This window comes from Trichosurus vulpecula, chromosome 6 (genome assembly GCF_011100635.1).
Source record: "Trichosurus vulpecula isolate mTriVul1 chromosome 6, mTriVul1.pri, whole genome shotgun sequence".
Classification (NCBI taxonomy): domain Eukaryota; kingdom Metazoa; phylum Chordata; class Mammalia; order Diprotodontia; family Phalangeridae; genus Trichosurus; species Trichosurus vulpecula.
The window spans coordinates 127,273,147-127,296,379 of NC_050578.1; the positions used below are offsets into that span (position 1 = coordinate 127,273,147).

At 37.3% G+C, this 23,233-nt stretch overlaps 1 pseudogene; it reads right to left on the minus strand.

The window, feature by feature from the left end:
* Window positions 1-9,341: 9,341 nt before the first annotated feature.
* Window positions 9,342-9,960, minus strand: LOC118854747 (annotated as a pseudogene).
* Window positions 9,961-23,233: the final 13,273 nt, after the last annotated feature.

Below are 23,233 nucleotides of genomic sequence, written 5' to 3' on the forward strand. Positions count from 1 at the left end.
CAGCCCTAATTCCTATTGCCAACTGAAAAAACAGGTCTTGCAACCAAGCCTAAATCTGGTCCTGGAATGTCAATAAATTTCTCCTAGTTCTGTTTTTTTGAGACCAAGTGAATTAAATTTCATATCTAATTATCTTCCCAATTATCAGTTTCATCATTTCTTTGGGCCATAGTTTTTCCATCTGGAAAATCAGAGGATTAAACTAAATTGTCCTATAATTAAAAAAAAAAATTACCCCTAAGCCTTTCTTCCCTCTGGGCCTAGATTCGTATCTATTCCTTTCCAGAGTATAAGTGCCACAAGGTCAAAGCTATGCTTTACTCACTTTATAGCACCTTCAAGATATCATTTTGCACACTTTTTCATGGGCAATATATAAAAAAGCTTATGACTTAAAACAATGATTGTAGTTGGAAATCAAAATAAATTAAAATCTAAAAATAAATGCAGTCATACATATAGGCAGTCAGAGAAATTGATGGAGGAGGAGAGAAAAAGGAAGCCAAGAATATAGTTTACATTTATGCTTTCATATTTACAGAAAAATTCTTTAAGGATATTTATTCTAAAAGCATTTGTGTTCAACATTCATTCATGCTAAAAATAACTTAAGAAAACATAGGCATAGAAGGAACATTTTTAACATTTTAATGATAAAAAGTATTTATCTAAAACAATAAGCTAGCATTATTTGAAATGGGGACCTACTAAAGCTATCCCAAAAAATACCTGTATAAAGAAAGGATGTACCCTCTCTCAAATACTATTTCTCATAGTTCTACAAAATGTGTGTCATAGCAGTATGATAAAAGAAAATAAACCCTGGTAAGGAGAAAATAAAATCAGCCCTACTTGGAGACATAATGCTTCACTTAGAAAGCCCCTAAATAACTCCCAAATGCATAAAAGCCCTTGGGAACCAATCTACCAAGAAACACTTAAGATGTACATAAATACAATTATAAAAATTATCTGTGTGATCTTAGGGAAAGTATTTCACCACAGAATTGTCCAACATTTAATCCAAGGGGTAAAGAGGCTATCTAGTGAATAAAAATACCATCTACAAAATCCTTCCAAAGGGATTATTTATGAAAGCCTGAATTAAATAACTGGAAAGATATTTATTGACCATGGCTAAGCTTTGCCAATAAAATACAAATGTTGCTCTTACTAAAATTAATTTACATATTTAGTATTATACTAGTAAAACTCTCAGAGCATTGCTTTATAAAGCTAGGCAATCAATCAAAAATAATCTTTTATTGTGTTTATTATATGTTAGATGATGAACATAATTATATGAAAGTGAGATAATTGCTGTCCTAAAAGAATTTACATTCCATTAGGGAATATAACATGTTTACTGATAAGTAAATGTACATATCCATTTTCTTGTGTGTGTGTGTATTTATACACACACACACACACACACACACACACACACACACAATGAATGCACAATAATTTGGGAAGGACCACCCTAACAGGTAGAAGAATCAGGACGGATCTCTTAAAGTAGATTTTGAACGGCAGCTTGAACAGAAATAGGTACTGTAAGGTTTTACGAGGGAGAGGTGATTTATGAGCATGTGTGAGGCATGAAACAGAACTCCTAAGGGAGTTCTTAGAGGGACTTATACTTAGAGGGAGTAATACTCTCACTTCTCCTTCTTAGAACCTCTATTTCCAGGCTTGGAACATTCCTATTGAAGGTAGAATATCATGACAAGTGAACAACAAGTGAGTGAGTATGACATCTAGCATAGAGTGCATTATGAAGAGTGATGTATGGTCAATCTAGAAAGTTAGCCTGGGATCATATTATGAAAAGAATTAAATAACAATGAGCAATTTGCATTTAAATCTCTAAGGCAATAGTAGCCACTGAAGTTTCTTGAGCAGAAGGGTGACACATTCAAGCTTTAACCTTAGGAATATCAATTTCACAACCATGGGCAGGGTAGATTGGAGAAAGGAGAGATCGCATATGGAAAAATCAGTTTGGGAGGTGATTGGAATAGTCTAGGCCAGATGCTTTGAGAGCTTGGAACTGGACTGTTTTGGAGGTAAGTATAGAGAAGGAGATGAAAGTAGGAGGAGGTGGTGAGGAGATAGACCTGATAAGAGTTGGCAGCTGACTGAATATGGTGGGGAGGGGGACTGAGTCCTCATTCACCATAATCGAAGGTAGAAGATGAGTCCGACTGTGACCCTGGGTGACAAGAACAATAGTAGTGTCATTAACAGAAACAGGGAAGTCAGAAGGTGGGGTAGGTTTAACGAAAATAATTATGAATTCTCTAACAACCAAATACATTTAGAGGAATAGAAGATTCAGTTTCTTAAATTCTGATGTAAAATCTGTGAGGGTAGGGATTACTTGGCATGAGAGAAATATTCAAAAATATGATGAACTGAATAGAAAGTTCTGATGGTATGTTGACCTTTATATTCTTGAACATTTGGAAACGAAGGTTTGGAGAAACTTCTAGAGGACCTCATTTTCTACAACAGTAAATAACACTATAACAAGCTAAAAATCCTACCTCGATTTAAGGGAAAACTACAGCCACAACAGCAACTTCATAAAGCCCTTGGCATTGTATGAGACTTCTAACATATGGCTCATTTACATGAGGAGCATCTTGGCAAAACATGTCTAAATACCCAAGCCTCAAAGAGGAAAAGAAAACAAACAATACCTACCTCCCCACATTCCCACAACCCTCCCACCCCCACCCACCAAGATGAATAACACCAATGTAGATATCTGTGATTGATTACTCATATCATGGACTTCAGTCAAGTTTTTTCATGGTAAAAATCTAGCTCAAAGGTATTTTTTTTCTGGAGGAGGAGGGTGTCATTTGGAGGATTTTTGCTTTTCTTTCTTTTTTAAACAGCTTCATTTCTTTGGGTAAGGCCATTAGTAAATTATGATTAGCATTTATCCTTGGGTGAATGATCATGAAAAGAAACTTGCTGGATGCTTTCAGAATGTAAATGAACTAAAATTTAATCTTAACTTTTCCCCCTTACACCTTGCAGAAATTCCTTAAATCATACAGAATATTTGGAAGAGACAGCACTTTTCACAGACATAAAAAAATAATCTTTAATAAAAAAGCCTAGTATATTCGCAAAGCCAAATGACTGCTAACATAATAAAAATGTGAAGCCTTTGATGAATGTGATGGGCAATATAACAATTATTTTCCCATTGTGTTGTCTTGAACTATCTGTTCTGTAGGGAGTATTCTTCCTTCTTTCCTTTGCCTTTTGGAATCTTGACCTTCTTTCAGGCATTAACTCAAGTGCTAGTAGTAGGTACCTTAGGCATTATTAGATTCTCTGCAGATTTACTACTCTCTCCACCCTGAACCCAACAAAATGTGCTTTCTATTGCAATGTCACTTAATCTCTGTCTACCTCAGATTTCTAAAATATAAAATGTAATAATAATAACACCTACCCCAAGGGATTTTTATGAAGATAAAATAATATTTGTAAAGTGCTATGCACAAAGATGTATACCACACAACTAAGAGATAACCACAGAAGTACAATCCATTACTACCTTTTAAGGAAGTGTATTCCACTTTTGAATAACTCTCTGAGGCACCTAGGTGATTTAGTGGACAGAGTCTGGGCCTAGAGTTAGGAAGAGTTGAGATAAAATTCAGCCTCAGTTAATTAATAGCTATGTGACTTTGGGCTAGTCATTCAACTTCTATTTTGTCAGTTTCTTTCACTATAAAATGGAAATGATAATAGCACCTACTTGCTAGTTTTTTGGCGGGGCTGGGCAATTGGGGTTAAGTGACTTGCCGAAGGTCACACAACTAGTACATGTGTCAAGTGTCTGAAACTGGATTTGAACTCAGGTCCTCCTGACTCCAGGGCTGGTGCTCTACTCACCACGCTGCCTAGCTGCCCCATACTTCCTAGACTGATTGTGAGGATCAAATAAGATAATATTTATAACGTGCTTGGCACAGTGCCTGACATACAGTGGGCACCTTTGACTTCTCTTACCTGCCCTTTCCCCTTTCCCTCTCATTATTAGGAAATGTACCCTTTCATCAGGCCCAAATTTTCTTCTTTTCTATTCTCCTCTACTTGTATTAGTTCTGCCCTCTTGATTCCAATCCCAACTATGCCACTAACTACCTTTGTGTAACTTTATGGGCACCAGTTTCCTCATCTGAAAAGGTTACCCAAAATCATCTCTAAGTTTGTTTGTAGCTGTAGATATGTGATCCTAGGAGTCCCTGAGCATTTTTCCCATGTTACTGTGAGTTCTAGTATTTCATAATTTCTTATAATCCTGGTTTTAGTAGTTTAAGTTTAAAATTTTTCTTAGGAAGTTTAACATATTGTCACCTATGAGCCAAAAAGCAAACATCTGGAATAATTGGTACCAGGGGGTTTAATTGAGAAGCTTTCTTCCTACTGCAGGACATGCTATAAAATAAATGAAGAACAATTCCTGTGTTACATATTAGGATAGTGCTCATAAATCAGTTTATAAATATTGCAGCACTTAAATTACTGGAAGAAATAACAAATGGAATATTACAGAGTTGATTATATGTAAGGAATTATCTTTCATGCATCCTAAATAGCAATGCCATTTATAATTCCTGAATACTTGAAGAAGGTTTTTTTTTCCCTCAGGATTGTTGCTTTTTTTTTTCCTATTTAAAAGAATGTTGTATTATAGTTTGGAGTGGATATGTTCATTTTTAAGTTATTAAAGAATAAATATGGAAAATTACAGCTGGATGGGATCAGAGCCTTTCTCTTATTTTACAAATGAGAAATTATGATCTAGTCTATTGCATTACAGATGCTTGAACTAAATGTCATCTGAGGTACCTTCAAATTCTAGGCTTCTGTGTTTTTAAACTTGGTCTAAGACAGTATATCCTTACTAATGGCTCCCCTAATACAATAACAGTAAAAGTTATAATGTGGCTGGCTTCGTAACGTACAGTAACAGGGCTTCTGAGAGATGAGAAAAAATAGATATTCAAATTAGGTGCATATTACATTTTTGGCCTATATTTTCACAACTCATATGAAATGTTAACTGTTTTGGGAAGAAAAGATAATTTTCTCTAGGCACTGAGGTAGTACAAAACTGTTTGTGGGGCATCCTTATCACCTCAGAATAGAAATCAGATGTTGAAAATTGTGATTTACTGAGAACAGGAATATTTTTTTCTAGTATTAGGTTGGGGGTGAGAATTCTTTTTTTACAATTAATTTATATTTTTCAAGTACATGCAAACAAAATTTTATTTTTTTAATTTGATTTCCAAATTCTGTCCCTTCCTTTCTTCCTCCCTCCCTCCTCTCTTTCCTCCTTGAAAAGGCAAGACATTTGACACAGGTTATACGTATGCAATCATGCAAAAGCTTTTCATATGCCATATTACAACAGAAAGCACAGACCAAAAAAAAAAAAAAGAAAAGGTTTTTTTTTAATATGTTTCAATTTGTATTCAGATACCATCAGTTCTTTCTCTAGAGGTAGTTAACATTTTTTTTTATCATAAGTCCTTTGGGATTGTCATGAATCACTGTATTGCTGAGAATAGCTGTCATTCACATTTATTCATTGCACAATATTGCTGTTACTTTATATGGTGTTCTCTTGGTTCTGTTCAGTTCAGTTTTTATTAGTTCGTGTAATTTTTCCCGTGTTTTTTTTTTTCCTGAAAGCATCTTGCTTATCATTTCTTATAGCACAACAATATTTCATCACAATCATGTACAATAATTTGTTCAGCCATTTTCCAATTGATGAATATCCCTTCAATTTCCAATTCTTTGCCACCACTAAAAGAGCTGTTATAAATATCTTGTTTACATATAAGTCCTTTTTTACCCTTTTTTTAAAAAATATTTTTAGGACATAGACTTAGTAGTATTGCTTCATTAAAGGGCATGCAGATTTTTATAACACTTTGGGCATTGTTTCAAATTGTTCTCCAGAGTAGTTGGATTAGTTCACTGTGCTACCAACAATGAATTAGCATCCCAACTTTTCTACATCCCCTCCAACATTTGCTATTGTCCTTTTCTGTCTGATAGGTGCAAGGTGGTACCTCAGAGTTATTTTATTTTGCATTCCTCTAATCAATAGTGATTTTGAGCATTTTTCATACGGCTATGAATAGCTTTAATTTCTTTGTCTGAAAATCGCTTGTTCATATCCTTTGACCACTTATCAATTGGGAAATGACTAATAGTCTTATAAATTTGAATCAGTTCTCTATATAGTTGGGAAATTGCCATTTATAAGAGAAATTTGTTGTAAAATGTTTTCCTGGTTTTCTGTTTTCCTTCTACTCTTGGCTGCATTGGTTTTGTTTGTGCAAAAACTTTTCGATTTGATTTAATCAAAATTATCCATTTTAAATTCCATAATTCTCTGAATCACTTATTTGATCATAAGTAATTTCTCTATTCAAAAATATGACAGGCAAAATATCCCACACTTCCCTAATTTTCTTAAATTACCACTTGTTATGTTTAAATTATGTACCCATGTTGACCTTATCATGGTCTGTCATATGAATTTTGCTCTAAACCTAATTTCCACCAAACTATGAGTTACAAATGATCATATTCCCACATAGTTATGTAAACATTTTAACTTTGCTGACTTCTTTATGATTTCTCTTTATGTTTACCTTTTTTATGCTTTTCTTGTATCTTACATTTGAAGGTCACATTTCTATTCAGCCCTGGTCTCTATTTTATTAAATGCTCACTTTTTTCACTGAAGAATTTTACTCATTATTGATGGATGATTTATTATTGGTTGTAATCCTAGCTGTTTCACTTTCTAGAATATCATATCCCAAGTCCTCCATTCCTCTAATGTAGAAGGTGCTAAATCTTGTGTAATCCTGACTGTGACTCCACTATATTTGAATTGTTTCTTTCTGCCTGCTTGTGACATTTCCTCCTTGACCTGGGAGTTCTGGAATTTGGCTATCGTATTCCTGGCAGTTTTCACTTTGGTTATCTGGGAATTATTTTAATTTACTCTCTGGTATTAGAATATTAAGGAAGTTTTCTTTAATAGCATTTTAAAATATAATGTCTAGGCTCTTTTTTTGATCATGGCTTTCAGGTAATCCAATAATTCTTAAGTTATTTCTCCTCAATATTTTTTCCAGGCCACTTGTTTTTCAGTGAGATATTTCACATTTTCTTATGTGTATACATATACATATATTATATATATATTTTTTTCATTTTGACTTTATCTGACTGTTTCTTGGTGCCTCATGAAGTCATCAGCCAACACTTACCATTCTATTTTTAAACAATTATTTTCTTCAGTAAGATTTTGTACCTTTTCCCCCATTTAGTCAATTATGTTTTTTAAAGAAATTCTTTTCTTTAAAATTGTGTTTTGTCTCGTTTATCATTAGGCCAATTCTCCTTTTTAAGATGAGATTTTCTCCAATATTTTTTGTGCCTCTTTAACCAAGTTGTTGACTCTTTTTTTCATAATTTTCTTGCATCACTATCGTTTATTTTCCCAAGTTTCCTGTACATCTCTACTTTTGCTTTCTAATTTTTTTGAGATCTTCCAGTAATTTATTTTACACTTGTATCTAATTCTCATTTTTATTTTGTGCTTTTCTTATAGTTGCTTTGACATCTTTGTCTTCTTATAGGTTTGTGTCTTGGTCTTCCTTGTCACCATGGTAACTTGCTATGGTAAGGTTCTTTGTTGTTGTTGTTTGCTTATTTTTCCATCATATTTCTTGACTTTTGACTTTATGTTGAAGTTGGTTTCTGCTTTCTGAGTGGAGAGGGTATTGTTCTGAGCTTCAGGTCTGTTTTGCTGATCTTTTCAAAGCTAGCTTTGGGGGTTTTCTGTGTTTGCAAGGTATTATGCTCTAAGGAGAGGTCTGCTTACTTTTATTCTCGTCTGCGCTTGTCTTTTTACAGTAAGAGACTTTATTACCCTGTAGCCACCAGCACTAGCCCTCCTCCTTGCCAGGTTTTTGGTTTCCTGAAGATACAATTGTTAATGTTTCTCATAGTCTTGGAATTGAGACCATGGCCCCTACTCCCTACCTGCCACACAACTAGAGGCAGGAATTAAATCTAGATCTTCCAGGCCCTGGATAGCTTCCTATTCTATGCATTATGCCATGCCACCTCTCATTTTTGTAATTACTAAATTAAACTAGGTCTGGATCCTGCTGTTTTACAGGGAGTTAAAGTCCCAGATGAAAGAACCTACTTTTAATTACATTTTAAATATATTTTAAATAGATTTTACAACTATGGCAACAATAAATATTTATTAAATGCCTCTTTTGTGCAAAATTCTGTGCTAGACACTTGGAAGCTGGAAAACAGTGTATGCTGTATTAACAAAGTTTATATAAAGAATGTGCTGCCTTTAGAAGGCTCACATTCTACACTAGAATGGGGATTAGATTCCAACATAGCTATATCATAAAATATACTATGAGTGATGCAACAGAGAGTTATGAAATACACCTGTAGATTTAGAGCTGGAATGACCGTTACAGATCACCTAGTCCAAACCTTTCCTTTTATAGATGAAGAAACTAAGGTTCAATGAAGTTAAATGAGTTGCCTTTTTGATTGAGATCGTCAAACTCTAAATATTGTACTCTTTTAACTACACCACATTGCTTTGCAAGATCTAAGAATGACCACATAGATGAAAGGATATATGTGCCGTTTTTGAACCTCTCAAATAAATGAACAATATGAAACATTCTGCAAAGTTCAAAGCACTGTTTATTTTTAATGATTATGTTCAATATATACAACTATATTTTAAAATTTCATTAAATTTTATTTTTAAGCATTTATCCCCTCTACTACTGGGAAAAAAGAATTAAAAAAATCATTGTACCAAATAAGCATAATTAAGCAATAAAAATGCTTGCATTGTCCGTGTCTAAAAGTATAAGTCTAATTGTGTATGTTTAGTCTATCATCTGTCAGGGGATGCAGTAACAGTACTTATCATTAGTACAATGGAACCAAGCATGATCAGAATTCTTTTTTTTTTTTCTGGAGACAGCTTTCAAATATTTTATTCACTCTTTTGGATGTACTATAAATAAGTGTTTCCACTGTGGAAAAGAATGCTATGAGCACAGTACATATGACTGGAAATGGGTTTGCTGAAGACATCTTTGAAATGCTAAAAGCTTAGAAAGCAACATGGAGGCTGGAATTAATTTCTTTATATAAAGTCCTTTGTTTGAAAAATGAAACAAAAACAAAGAAAATAAAAGGAAAGAAGGCAAAGCCCACGAGATGATTTATAGCAGTAACACGTTCTGGTCCTTGGTCTCTTTCTCAGACGCCTCGGCTCTCAGGCTCTTGGCTGCCTTTCTCTTTCTCCTCCTTGACCGACAGCTCCGAGAACTTCTCCACCATTTTGTCAGTGCTTTCTTTGCCTGCTCCTGCTCTCTTTTCCCTTACTTGTATCTCATTCCTGCATTCTTCAAATTTTGCCTTAAACTTCTGGGCATTCTCTGCATTTGGGAATCGAACGGCCAGCAGTTCAGGCTTGGGACTTTGATTAGCAAAGTCAGCATGTGTGTTCCAGACCCAGGCCTTGTCACTGCCTGCGATGGGCTTCATCAGCTCCATCAAAGGTATTATGTAGGGATTTGCACAGAGCTTCAGGGTTTTGTCCCTTCTTATGAGGAGGGGAATCGTCCCTTTCTCCTTGTGTTTCAGCAGCTTCACGTCACCTGTGCCTCACTGTTTCCATTCTGGAAGGTCATTCTCAGATGTAAAGCTGAACAGCTTGGCCTGCATCTTAAAGAGCTCCTCTTCATCTGCAAGGGTCTTAATCTCTTGATCAGGAAGAGACACGATGGGGTCAAATTGGGAATCATATCTCCAGTCGTCTACATCCTTTGTGGAGGCGTCGTACTCCCCGGGGTGAGGGGGCGGGCGGGAGTGGGGGGGGCGACGGAACGGCGGTGCGACCGCAGTCGGTCCGGACTGGTCCGGTCTGGTCCGTACCTCCTCTCCTGTGATCAGATTTCTCAAGTCTTTAAAAGTTGTTTGCATTTGAAATATTGTTTATTCATAGTATAAAGTAGGAAGAAGTATAGTATAAGGGGAAAATCACTGGATTTGTCATCAGACAACTGGACTTTGAATCCAGACTATTACTGTCTGCCTCTGTCATCTTGGCCCATTCTTTTAACCTCTGTGGGTACTGGTTTCCTCATTTGTAGAATAAGCGGTTTGTCTGGATGACCTCTAATGTACCTTTCTGCTCTAAATCCTACGAAATGATGACGATAGATATTATCTTTGACAGAGGAGGATTGAATGTGCCCTGAAAGAAGGTGAGAAGAAAATGGGAAGGGGCATGGAGCATTTACAAGTCTATTAAACCCAATTGTTAGTGCTCTCTATGTCCCTGTCACTGAAATTACTTCACATCTACTTCATATATATTCTGTGCTTATTTATCTCTATGCTAGAGACAGCATAGCATAGTGAAGAGACAGCCAGCCTTAAATCTAGGAAGACCTGGATTCAGCTTTTCCCTTGGACAGCGGAACAGGGGAATCTGCACCTCACCCCATGTACTCAGTGAAATCATAGTTTCTATCGGGGTGGCTAGTGGTACAGTGGATAGAGCACTGAGTCTGGAGTAATGAAGACTTGAGCTCAAATATGACCTCACACCCTTACTGGCTATGTGACCTTGGTGGAGTCATTTTACCTCTCTTTGCCTCAGTTTCCTCTACTTTAAAATAGGGATAATAACAGCACCTACCTTGCTTAGTCAAATTCCTGATACATAGCAGATGCTACGCAAATGTTTATTTCATATCCCTGAGCTCTATACATATTGTTCCCCTTCTCACCACCAGAATATACAAGAATTACTTTGTTTTTGTTATTGTGTCCCTAGTGCCTAACAGTGCCTACCACATTGGGCTAAACTTTTGAACAGAAATGCTTTGTTTGACAGGCAGGGGAGGAGGGGGACCTTCCTCCAGTACAGATTGGCAACAGTTTTTTTTTTTTTAATTTATGATCTTAGTTGGTTTAGAGACTTAGAGATTAAATGACTTGCTCAACTAATATTTGTCAGAGGTAGGTCTTTAACCAAGGTCTTTCTGACTCCCAGTAAACCTTTCTCTCTATTATGCAGCACTTCCATTCACCTGGTAAATCATAAGCACTTAAATGTTTGTGAAATTATCTTGAAAATGTATAGGTAACTGTGTAAGTCTTTCATAGGCCCTCCTTTGTCCTTTATTAATTACAAAACATATAGATGGAGTGAAGGGCTCCCTTTATTGTAGCTTCCTGCCCTGTCCTTGGGCAAGGACGCAGTTATCATTGTACAAAGAATCTTAAGGAACACTCAACAGATTTGCACTTGACTCTTTTCTGGAATGAGCACAATAAAAATTGTATTTTGTGGAGTGCTAACAATTACACCCAACATTCTCATTTAGGACCACGTAGCTGTTTGAATACCATAATGGCTGTACTGGCTTTTGGACATATCAGTCAGTTACTGAATATCCCAAAGGTCATGTCTTGTCTCTGCTCATTGGATTTGGATTCCAGAATGTATGAGCCCCAAGAGAGTCCAAAATAAACAGAAGAACTAATTGATTGATTATGTGGAAGAAATGGGAAAAATCTCCATCTGTGAAAAGAGCCAAATCATCCCAATGGGTCTCTCATTTTCCATTAACAAATAGACTTGGGAATAGAGTAGGGAAGAAAAGCAACCAGCTAATGAATGAACACTCAAGAGCCAGTCTTAGTTTTGTCACTGAGTTCATCTTGGGATTGATAGAAAAAAAATTCACAAAGATGCTTATTGAAGTAAAAGAATGTTCTCCAATTCTGACTTGGAGAATTGCAGTCTTCACAGAGATAAGGCATGGAGAACATTGGTTTCAAGGGGGACAGAATAGCTTTTATACTAACAAAGATCTGCAAATATGAGTAAATATATGCACCTGATAGCACAGCAGCTATGTGAGGCTCTTTTCATTCCCATTCTCTGTATCCCTCTGAATAGAGATATTACATTGTCCATTGCAGTGTTAATTGAATTTGATGTTCTCTGGAAAGTTCTCAGCTAGTGTGTTGCCCTTGGATTGAAGGCTCCCTACTAAGTAATATGCTGTCGTCACAATTTCTAGGCCTTCTATTCTTCAATCTGAGATTTCAAAACCTATAGAATTTGTTGTAGACACCAGGGTTATAAAATCTCACTGTCTGCCCTGTTTTCTTTATTCTATTCATTGGATTCTTTGCCGGGTACCAGAATCCAAATTGGGGCAAGGACATCTCCTCTGTCAATTCCTCTTGGAGAAATTATCATGTTTCAAATTGCCTCCAGAAGGGCAACACTGAACAGAAAGGCAAGTTCATGAATGACTGATTAGTATGGAAGCAGGAACTCTGCGGAGATTACATTGTACTTCTAACCAGATCAGAAAATGTGTGCTAAATTATTGTTATGGTAATTATCCTCCACTGAATTTGTCTTAGTGTTAAAAAGTAATAATAAAAATCTTGAATAGGTAGAATAATTACACTTAACTGCTGTAATTAATAAGTTAATTTTAGAAAAAGGATTCCTATCAGAAATGAATAACTAGTAAAATTTAAATTCCTTTGCCAACACTTTCAAAAACTTTTTAGCAAATCATGGAAAAAACATAGTTTTCAGGTTTTTACTTTATATCTAGTTCATCAGTTTGATTGGCATTTTCTTTCTGATTTTTATTCTTATCCCTGCACTTAATGGTTGCAAAATAAATTTAAACAGAAAATGACAGTAATTTTAATACTAGAAAATATATTTAATTCCCTGGGGAAAATATAAAGGGTAATTCCAAAAAGCACTTACAAAATGCAATTTGAAATGCATTTACAAAGTGCCTACTACATATAAAGCACAATTAGTCCTGAGAATGATGAAAGATACAATTTTCTACCCTCAAGAAACTTATCATCTATTAGCAGGTATAAGATATGTACACAGATAAATATAGTATAGAGGTTCCTTTAGAATGTAATGTCTTTGAGAGCAGTGACTATCTTCCTTATTCATATTTGTATCCCTGATGCTTGGTGTGGTCCCTGTCATATAAAAAGGGCTAAATAAATAATTGCTTTTTCATTCATTCCTTTGTTTATTCATTCATTTTGAAAAATGTCCGATCATTTTGATTATGAATTATTTTGTTCATTGTACTTCTATTCTCAGCACCTGGCATAGCGCCTGGCACATAGCAGGTTATTAATAAATGCCTGTTGATTGATCGATTGATCATGGGCAGATTAGACTCTTTCTCCCAGAGAGTAAAGGCTCGTGGAGATGAAATACCTGGAGTGTCTGATGACTCTCTAAATGGAATTATTGAGTGCCAAGGAATTTGGCCAAGCCCTGTGTGCATCCGTATTTGGCTTACTAATGATTCATACATTCAAATGCTCTCAAGGTCATCTGAACCCTAGAGTGACTAATTAGTAAAATCCACCAGAGGCAGCTGCCCCACTGAGTATAAAAAATGTGATTGCCAAGCTTCAGGCGTCACTCAGATCAGTCTGCAGTCCTAGCAGAGCTGACCACCTCTTAGAAGATATAGTGTCCTAGACCTGAATGGCTATGTCAAAAACTGTCACAAGCCCTTATGGTACTCTGTTTCGGTAGTAATAAATTGATGCATGGTCATACCCTTCCTACTTCTGGCTACTTACTACAAAAACTACTAATAGAACCATGACTAGTTTATGGAAATACCATTGACAATATCCCAATAAATGTCCTTTCAATTTATTCTTAATAACATAGCTATGGGAACTTCCTTCACCTGATATCAACTTGTTTGACTTTTAGATAGTTATATATCTCCTAGAGAAGTTTATCCATACTTCAATGAGCAATTTGCCTTACTGCCACTGCTACAGATTTCTCCTAGTACTGCCTTCTACAACAAAGAAGAATTAGTCTAATCTTTCTTTGATGTGGTGGCCAATCCCCAAGTGCCCCCCATCAGTATGATCTCTGCCTTTTGTCTTAAGAGACAGAGACACAATTATAATTTTTTATGTTAGAATATATTTGTTAAAAGCTGCATTTCCCTTATGTAGATAAAACAAAGAAAAAGAAAAGAATTCTCAGAATCATCCTTAGAGCTCAATGAGTACAGTAGACTACATCTAGCCCCCCCTCATCATTTATTTTGCATATGATGAAACTGAGATATATGGAGAAGTAGTGACTTGCCCAAGGTCACACAGGAAACCAGATGGCAGAATTAGGATTTGAATCCAGGTCTTCTTACTCCAAGTCCAGCTTCCTACCCCCTTCCCAATTTGACATATTTTCATCCCACTGTTGGTCTTGTTCTTTAAGAACAGAGATGAGAAGAATACAAGAGTGCAAAAATGATCCTAGACAGGTGTTATACACAGGTTTATCTGTCATTTGAAAGTAATTCTCCACCAGTAATTTTCCTCTTTCTTATTTATAGACAGAAAAAAGGTAGTCATGGTAATTCTGGAAATGGAATGGGAAAAAAAAGGAAAAGAATATAATGAGGATAAAAGAGAGCAGCTAATACACTCACAGCAGTGTCTCTTCATTTCATGTAAAGCCATTTCTTTTATGCAATCACATTCTCCACTAGAAGTGTCTTGGCAGTAAACAAGGAGAAGAAAAGCAACTCAGGCCTGAGCAGGAAGATTTCATTTAGCTTCTAATCCCAATGATTGGTTGCATTAGTTATGTGGTGACCTACTTCTCTCCTGTTCTGCATTTCCACCCTCTGGTACAAATTGTGGTGAGTGAAAATACATGTTAAACACAGTCTTCCACAAATCATATCTTTGACAGCAAAAAACAAAATCAATGGACCCTACTGGGATGCATATCATTGAATGGAATCTTTTAACCCAGAAGAGTAGGGCCAGATTTACATCGTAAAATGTGGCGGGATGGGGGTGGGAGGGGGGAAGGTGGTTAGACTGAATGACCTCTCAAACTCAAAAATTATGATTCAGTTGAATATTACATATAACCACAGATTTAGACCTGGGACCTCAGAGGTCACTGCATCAAACCACTTTATTTTTCAAATGAGAAAATGGAGGCTAAGAGAGGAAAATGTAACTTGACAAAGTTTCCATAAGTGGTAAATGGTAGAGCCAGCAAATGGACCTAACGTGGAGAACCTACCTCTGTGCCATTTGGGCATCTTTCTTGTCTCTCTGACCCTGTCACCTTTCATTTCTGTCACCTCATTCCTGCTGTCCCACGGTATCACTGTTTTCCCTCTCATGCCCCAATCCCACCTCAATTCAAGAAGGAGGGAAGAAAAGGGAGAGTGAGAGTAAGGCATCATCTGGCAATTCTAATTTCAGTGACTTTCAATTTTCTCTCTAAGCCTATAAACACAAAGAGACATTTTTTTCTTCCATTTAAAAAAATTTTTTTTTAGGCTAGCAGCCTTGCCCATATTTAGCTGGGTCTATATCACACTACAGAATTTTAGAATAGTTGAAAGCAAAGCTGTCCCCTCAAGTGTAGGCATCTCTTTAGTTTCTGCTTCCCAAAGCTTTTTTTGGTTATTTTTCATGATTCCTGCCTTGTTAAGAATGTAGGGCTAAGGGTTATATATTTTTCAAAGCAACTTCACAAAAATAAGTTTAGCAATGCTTCTTAAAGAGTGAGGTGATTTGTGGTTCCAAGGATCTTTGATAAATCGTGTTATTGGTTGACCTGTAGAAAGCCAGTTTTGACTTCTGAACTCATATCCTGGAGAAGGTAAGCCAGATAGATGCTGCTCGAGAATGTTTTTTTTTTTTTTTTAACTTTGGTGGCAGTTATCAGTAGCATTGGGGTTGCTATTTTAAATGTGACTTCCATTACCTGGTTGACTAGGGGAAGAAAAGTTTTTCAGCTCTGAATCTCTGCTCTTTAACAGGAAATTGCAGACTAAAACACCCCCATCTCCACCCTAAGTCACACAGACTTTAATATCTTCTTAGATGACATTTCACCTAGAATTCTCTTTGTCCCACTTAGACAGTTGAATTGTCTTGAAGTCCCTAATGAATAAACTGAGAAAATTGGTGTAAAATGCTTTGCAAAATTTAAACCAGCATACAAATGCACTTATTTTTATTCTATTATTGTTGTTATCATTATTAATTATTATATTTTCACACTCAGATTCATAACACATTTCTAGGAGTCTAGGCGTCTGGTACTCAGATATAATTGGTACTTGGGATAAAATGACAAAAATAAAAGCCACTATCTGCAAAGAGTTTATACTCTACTGGAGTTGACAACTGGCATACACATAATTGTAATACCTTTTCTGGATGGGAGTAGGAATGGCCTGGACCCACAAAGACTACTGGGATTTGGAGCTCATGTTCATTTTCTGAGGTAAAGTAACATCCACGATTTTGGAACTGGAGTCAGACTGAGAAAGAGCCCAGCAAAGGAGAAGACTCTACAGGAGAGAGGGGTTCACCCTTCTTCCAGTAACACCACCCATTGTGGGATCTGGTTTGCCAGTTTAAACAGCATTGATAGTTTGTTGGTTTTGTTTTTGTTGTGGTTGTTTTCTTTTCCCTTTTTCCTAGGCTACAGGAAAAAGGACAAAAGATAAGGGGGGATGGAAGGGTGGGAGTGGCCAAAAAGGTATAGTATATCACCATAGATTGTGGCCAATTGGTAAAACAAACTAGTCTTAGTAATTTTGCCAAAACCCCCTATCTAGTTGGGTACAACTGGCACTTATGTCTTATTATGTTCCTTTATTCTATTGTATTGTATGGAACTAGTTACTCATCATAAACTCTTGTGGAAGGTTTCTCATTTGTATTATTTCCTTTTAGCCACTGGTAAGGGATATGATGGGTGTAGGGACAGCTCTGGAAGCAACATAGGGGTTTATGACCTTTTAGAGAAGACTTGGCATTTAGATTCCAAACTTGGAATTAAAATATGTCTCTCCCTTTAACTGTATATGTAGTCAAAAGCCATTCATTTTTGTAACTAATCTCCCAATGGCAGAATCAATATGAACTGGGCCTTTTCTGTATGACTCATCAGTATGATTCTGGTTGTTTAACTTGGATGCCTTACCCAAAAAGAACATCAGGTCCCAGAGGCTCCATGGAGATATCTAGATTTGTATACATACACATATGCAAGCATACATATATATATGCATGTTTATATTTGTGCCTGTTGTGTATATATACACAGAGAGGTAGATATATGTGTTTATACATATATGCATATATGCATACGTACATATATGCATCTATTGAGATGTCCTGATTAGTATGAATAATGGATCCTCTGATGTGTTTATATATATTCACATCTGTACTATTTGAAGTTATAATTATATGAAAAATGGTTATAAGTTCTAGTTCAATGTAAATATGCAGTGTGTATTCAAATAATGCAACCATGTCAGAGGATTTATTATTGATACTATAAAAGACCTAGCTCTGCATGTGTAGGTAGATAGACACCAGATGGGTAGATAGATAGATAGACATACAGACACACAGATAGACAGATACCTAGATAGAACATGGTGTCTGAGTTGAGTCTTGAAGAAATTTGTGTATACCAAGAGATGAAGTTAAGGGAAAATGGCACTCTAGGCATGGGGAGAGTCAGTGCAAAAGCCCAGAGTTGAGAGATAAGTTTCATGCATGAGGAACAGAAATAAATCCAGTTTTAATTGATTCTAAAATGCTATAGAATGTAGGGAAGGAGATAATCCCTAATAATGAATAGTGAATAATGAAGAATCAAAATATGACTTTTAATTAGTTTTATTTTCTAGCCCTTTGCAACATATGAGTATATTCTATACCATATATGTGTATATGTATATGTGTGTGTGTGTGTGTGTGTGTGTGTGTGTGTGTGTGTGTATGCCCTATTACACTATTCTAAGGAGGTATACAAGCTATCAGGACCAGGCTGTGGTTTCAGTCATACTATGTAAGTATAGAGTAAATACTGATGGTTCTTTAGAGTCCGGAAACAAAGTTGGAAAATAAGGTCTGAGAACAAGTATGGCAGGCCAAACAAAGAGTTCCTAGGTTCCAGAAAAAAAAAACAAAACAAATACAACAAAAACTTTTAGCAAGTGGGATAGTCTTCAGGCAGAGGAAGTCCTCATCTAAGGCTTTGCAGGTACTGCTTCTATCATGAAGATTCTGTCATTTATTTATTACTGGGAGTAAGGTAGTGGTGGGAATGAGAGGGTGGGGAAAGTACAATTGGCAGGCTAATACTTCTGTTCCTTCCTCTTTTATGAGTAGGAGCAGAGGTGGATCCTTCCAAGGCCTTTCTAATCTCCTTTATGGTAGGTGGTGTGGTGTGTGATCTCTCCTCCAGTAACCACCCATTTTCTCTACTTCCTTCCCTTTGGAATTTTAGACATCCATATCCTGTTATTAAAAAAATAGCCTAGGAGTGGTGGTGCCATTATAGAGGACACCACCTCCTCTGATATTTATATTAGAGGAAGTTAGTAATAAAACCCTAATAGTTCAGAGCACCCCGCCCTACACCCCCAACACACACACACACACTATTAGAAAAATTCCTAACATTCAGACAGAGATTTGGCTCTCTGCCCTAATTTAAATTTATGTTTCTTGCTATGTAATCCTGACCTCTTTACATTTGAGACAAAAAAATATTATACAGGAAATATTTAGGTAAATGAAGCTTCAAGAATATATTACAGTGCCTGTTACTGGTCAGCAATGGGGAGAGAGCTGGGAGAGATGTCAGGTTTTTGTTCTTTTCCAAATCCCCTTCAAGTTTCCCCTTAAGTAATCCCCTTCAGTCTTTAAGGTTCCCTTTTGCCTGTTGCCCACGATGCTGATTCTTTCTGGCTTAGTTTGTTAAGTCCTGGCTGAGGCTAAGAAAGCTGTCCTTCACTGCTGCTGCCAAGGCTCGGCTCCTGAAGTGCCCACTCCTTCCTCTAAGTCGTCACTCATAGACTTCAGGTGCCCCTTTAAGGACTCCCAGGTGCAACTGGAGGCCTTCTTTTGGCTTAGAAATAAGGACAGTTCCAAATCTTGCTCAGAAATAAAAGGAAACGCCTTTCCCACTGATTCACAAATAGCAGTCACACCTCAAACTCCTGATATACTTACAAGAATTAACGCTTATATAAAAAAAATTAAAAAAAAAAGAATTAATGCTTATAAAAGTTAGTAAAACAGAAAGCATTTTTACAAAAAAATAATTTTATAAGTGATATTTCTAAAGATTTGAGCATTCTACCCCCCTAACCAAGATATCTCAGTGGTTCCTCTATTGCCTTTAAGATAAAATGTAAACTCTTTAGTTTGGCATTTAAAACCCATCAGAGTGTGGCTCCTGCCTAACCTTCTACATTTCCACATTCATCTTCCTTATGTACTCTGCTCCAGTTAATCTGATCTATGTGCTGTTTTCCATATAGAGCAGGATGTCCCCCATGCCTAGAATACATTCTCTTCTCCGCTTTGCTCCTTGGATTCACTAGATTCCATACAGGTTCATCTCAGTTGCTACTTCAAGATTATTTTTCCTCATTCCCCCAGTTGCTGCCTTTACCCAAATCACTTTGCCTTTGTTTGGTGCTGTATATACTCTGCATTTATCAGTGAGTATGTTATATCCCCTAGTAAAACATAAGCTCCCCGAGGGCAACAATGGTTGCTTGGAATATGGGAGTCACCTTATAAATGTTTGTTTGCTTGGTAAATTGCCTGGATGATGATTAAGTTTCTCCAGGCAAACAAAACTATTTTTTTTTTTTGCCAAATGCATCTAAAATATAGTATCTTCCTTCTAATGCTAAACCAACAAATATAAAAATTGATGAAAAAAATGTATTCATATTTCATCTTGGGAAACCATGAACACACGTCCTAGGGTCAGGGGTGAGGAACTTGTAGCCTTGAGGCCACAGGTGGCCCTCTATGTCCTCAAGTGAAGCCGTTTAATGTGAAGTTTAGTTGCAGTCAAAGGGTCGAACTTGAGGACCTAGAGGGCCACACACTCTGCACCTTAATTTCCAGACATTAGTGCTGTTCCTTCAGGGCCAGATCAGTGGGGCCTAGAAATCCTTCCTAGAAGAAGACAGAGGATGGGGCAAAGGGGGAGGGCAGTGTGGTTGAATGGTGGAAATCACAAAGCCATAAAACTTCAGGGGTGTGAGGGTCTTCAGAAATCATGCAGTTCGGCCCATGTCTGAGTAAACATTCCTTTCACAACATCCCCAACAGGTGCTTCAGCTTAAAGTTCTCCAGTATGGGGAACTCACTATCTCCTAAACAAGAGCACTGATTTCCAAGGAATTATATCTGTATCCTCTGATCTAGGACCCTGCAAAACACTGGGCTTACACGAACACATCTGGATGATGTGAACCTGACCTCTGGGGGATGTTTTTCTATTTAGCACATTCTCATACTCTGAAAACTCTAGGGAAATCTCTCAAATTAAGCTTAGGTACAGCTCATGCCTGGCATCTGATAAGTGATCTAATAAATCTTTGTTGGTTTTTGATTGATTAATAAGTCTCCCACAATGTGGGTAACAGAAATTCCTTTTTCACAAGAAACACAAGTTAGGTATCAAGAATGGTATAACTTTTATTTCACCCACTACAGAAATGCATATGATGCAAAACACTGAAAGTATATGTGAAACACAGGAATCATAAAGCACTCAACTAGTTTGATAGTCTCATTAGCTTCCCCCTAGATGTTAAAATGGGAGACTCCTGAACATACAACCCATTTATCTCCAATCTGTACCATCCTGGTAATTTATAGCAGTATCACAGAGAGTCAGCAAGGTTCAGATTTCCTGACCCCTCATGGCATGGCTTTAGTCCTCTAGCTGCAGGATCTCTTCTCTCTTTGGTGATGTGCAATGTTAAGAAAGTGTTCTACCCCTAAGAAGCTGTTGTATAACAATTAAAAACTGATAAACTTCCAAACTTGGCAACAACTGAACCACTGTGTGTGGGGTACAAGACCCCTACCAATATGAAATAAAAATTCATGAAACAAAGAGGTGTCTCAAGGAGGAACAGAAAGTATTTTATTCAATTCTCTTGAGAAAGGGGCATCGCCTCCACTAGGACGACTAGCAGAAGGAGGCGAATCACAAAGGCAAAGCACCAATGTATATCCTATCACAAAAGAACTCCCACCCACCACTATCCCTCCTCTCCATTGTTTGGGAGGCAGGTTTACAATATAGGCGGGAAAAAAAGTACCAGGAAATGGAGTATAGCCAATCTGAAACGTATCTCCTTATTTAGTAACATGCTGCTGATGTGGCAAATAATATGGCTAAGGTAAAGAGAAGGAATGAGGAAAGAGGGAGGGGGCTTCCTGGAGCAAGGACTGAACAACCTGTATGTGGTCCTTTTTGTTTGGTAACAACTCTGTGCTAAGGGGGGGGGGGGCGGGGAGGCACTTATTGCCCCAGGCCCCAAATTCCTGAGAGTTAGGTAATCACATTCCTACAAGGTTAAATCCCAAGGTCTATTCCATCCTCTCACTGCCCCTGCTTATTCCAGAAATTAAAAAAGTAATTTTTATATTTTCTCTCTCTGTGCAGTCTTCACAAGAATTATCCCTCACTCAACTGTTACAACTCTATTCACAACTATCCCCACAAGTCTGGAAACTCCCTTTTTCATAAATGCTGGTCTCACACCTCCTCAGAAGAAAGAAAATGAGTAGTCAAAAGAGGACATCCAGGACCAAAATGTCCACAAGGTCCCACCTCAGGCTGACCTAGGAAAGCACAAGCAGCTCTCCAAGTCATTGTTTGTGTTTCCATATTCCCTATCTTCTTCTTTGACTTATCTCTAGGCCCTACTGATGGGATGATGGGATCTGGACCCTGAATTTTCCCATACTTTTCAGCAACCCAGTCCCTAGCATCTCTTCTGAGGCATCTGGCCCATCCCAGCCCCCCTAGATACTCAATATTCCTTTTAAGTGCTCTTTCCCTGTGGCTCTCTGACCACTAATGTCCTTTCTTTGTCTGCACCTGGATCACCCCAGGCTATTTACCAGGTCTTAATCCCATCTAGGCCTTTTCTCTCTCTTGCCCCTTGGCTACCCCAGGCTATTTACTACTCCTTAATTTCATCCAGATCTTCTCATTGTCTTGTATATAAGTACCAATTTCACCTCCATTAAATTGTTTAGATTCACTAGGAATCTAGTCCACTTTTACTGGTTTCGCAAATAAACCTCTGTACTTGGACTGAAAGAAGGCTTGAGTGGTCTGATTCTTGAGGCAGACCCCTCTACCCCTGTATTTCGGGGTACCCAGCAACCCAAAATGCAATACTACCAGTGACTAGAGGACTAACATGCTCTGGCAGTTAGGGAGCAGATACAGCCTGAAATATGTATGTGTTCATGGTCTCCTAAGCTGGAAACCTAACTATATTTTTCCATCAATTGCCATTCTTGTTTGTCTCCCTTTTCTGCTTCTGTGGTCAGGGGAGTATGAAGGAGGAGATATTCTGTCCCTTCTCAACCCTACCATGATGGACTCTCATCTTGAACACTAAGAGAAAGAAATCGAGTAAAAAGGGGAAAAAAAGATTAAAAAGAGAGAAGGGCCATTTCCCCACTCACTTCTATAGACCACAAAGGAGGCAATTTATCCGAACAAGAGTCCAGCCTCCTGAGCCTCAGCCATCTGCCTTCAATCACTAGGGACCATTCAGAGGAGTTAATTGTGTCTTCTCACATAAAAATGGGAGGAGTGGAACAAACATGTATGAAGTGTCTACTATGTGCCAGGTATGGTAAGTGCTTTACAAATGTCTCATTTGATCCTCAAAACAATCCTGGGAGGTAGGTACTGTTGTTATGTACATTTTAGAGTTGAGAAAACTGAGGCCTACAGAGGTTAAGTGACTTGCCCAGAATCACATAGGTAATAAACTTCTGAGGTTAGAATTGAGCTCAGATCTTCCTGACTCCAGGCCCAATAATCTACTCCCTTGCGCCACCTAGATGCCCTTCTATTTGGGCTCTTTTTGACGGTTACTCCGGGAGTTCTCCTTTCCTCTAAAGGTCCATATCCTACAACTTCATCAGGTTCATTATGGGGAATATCGGGGGT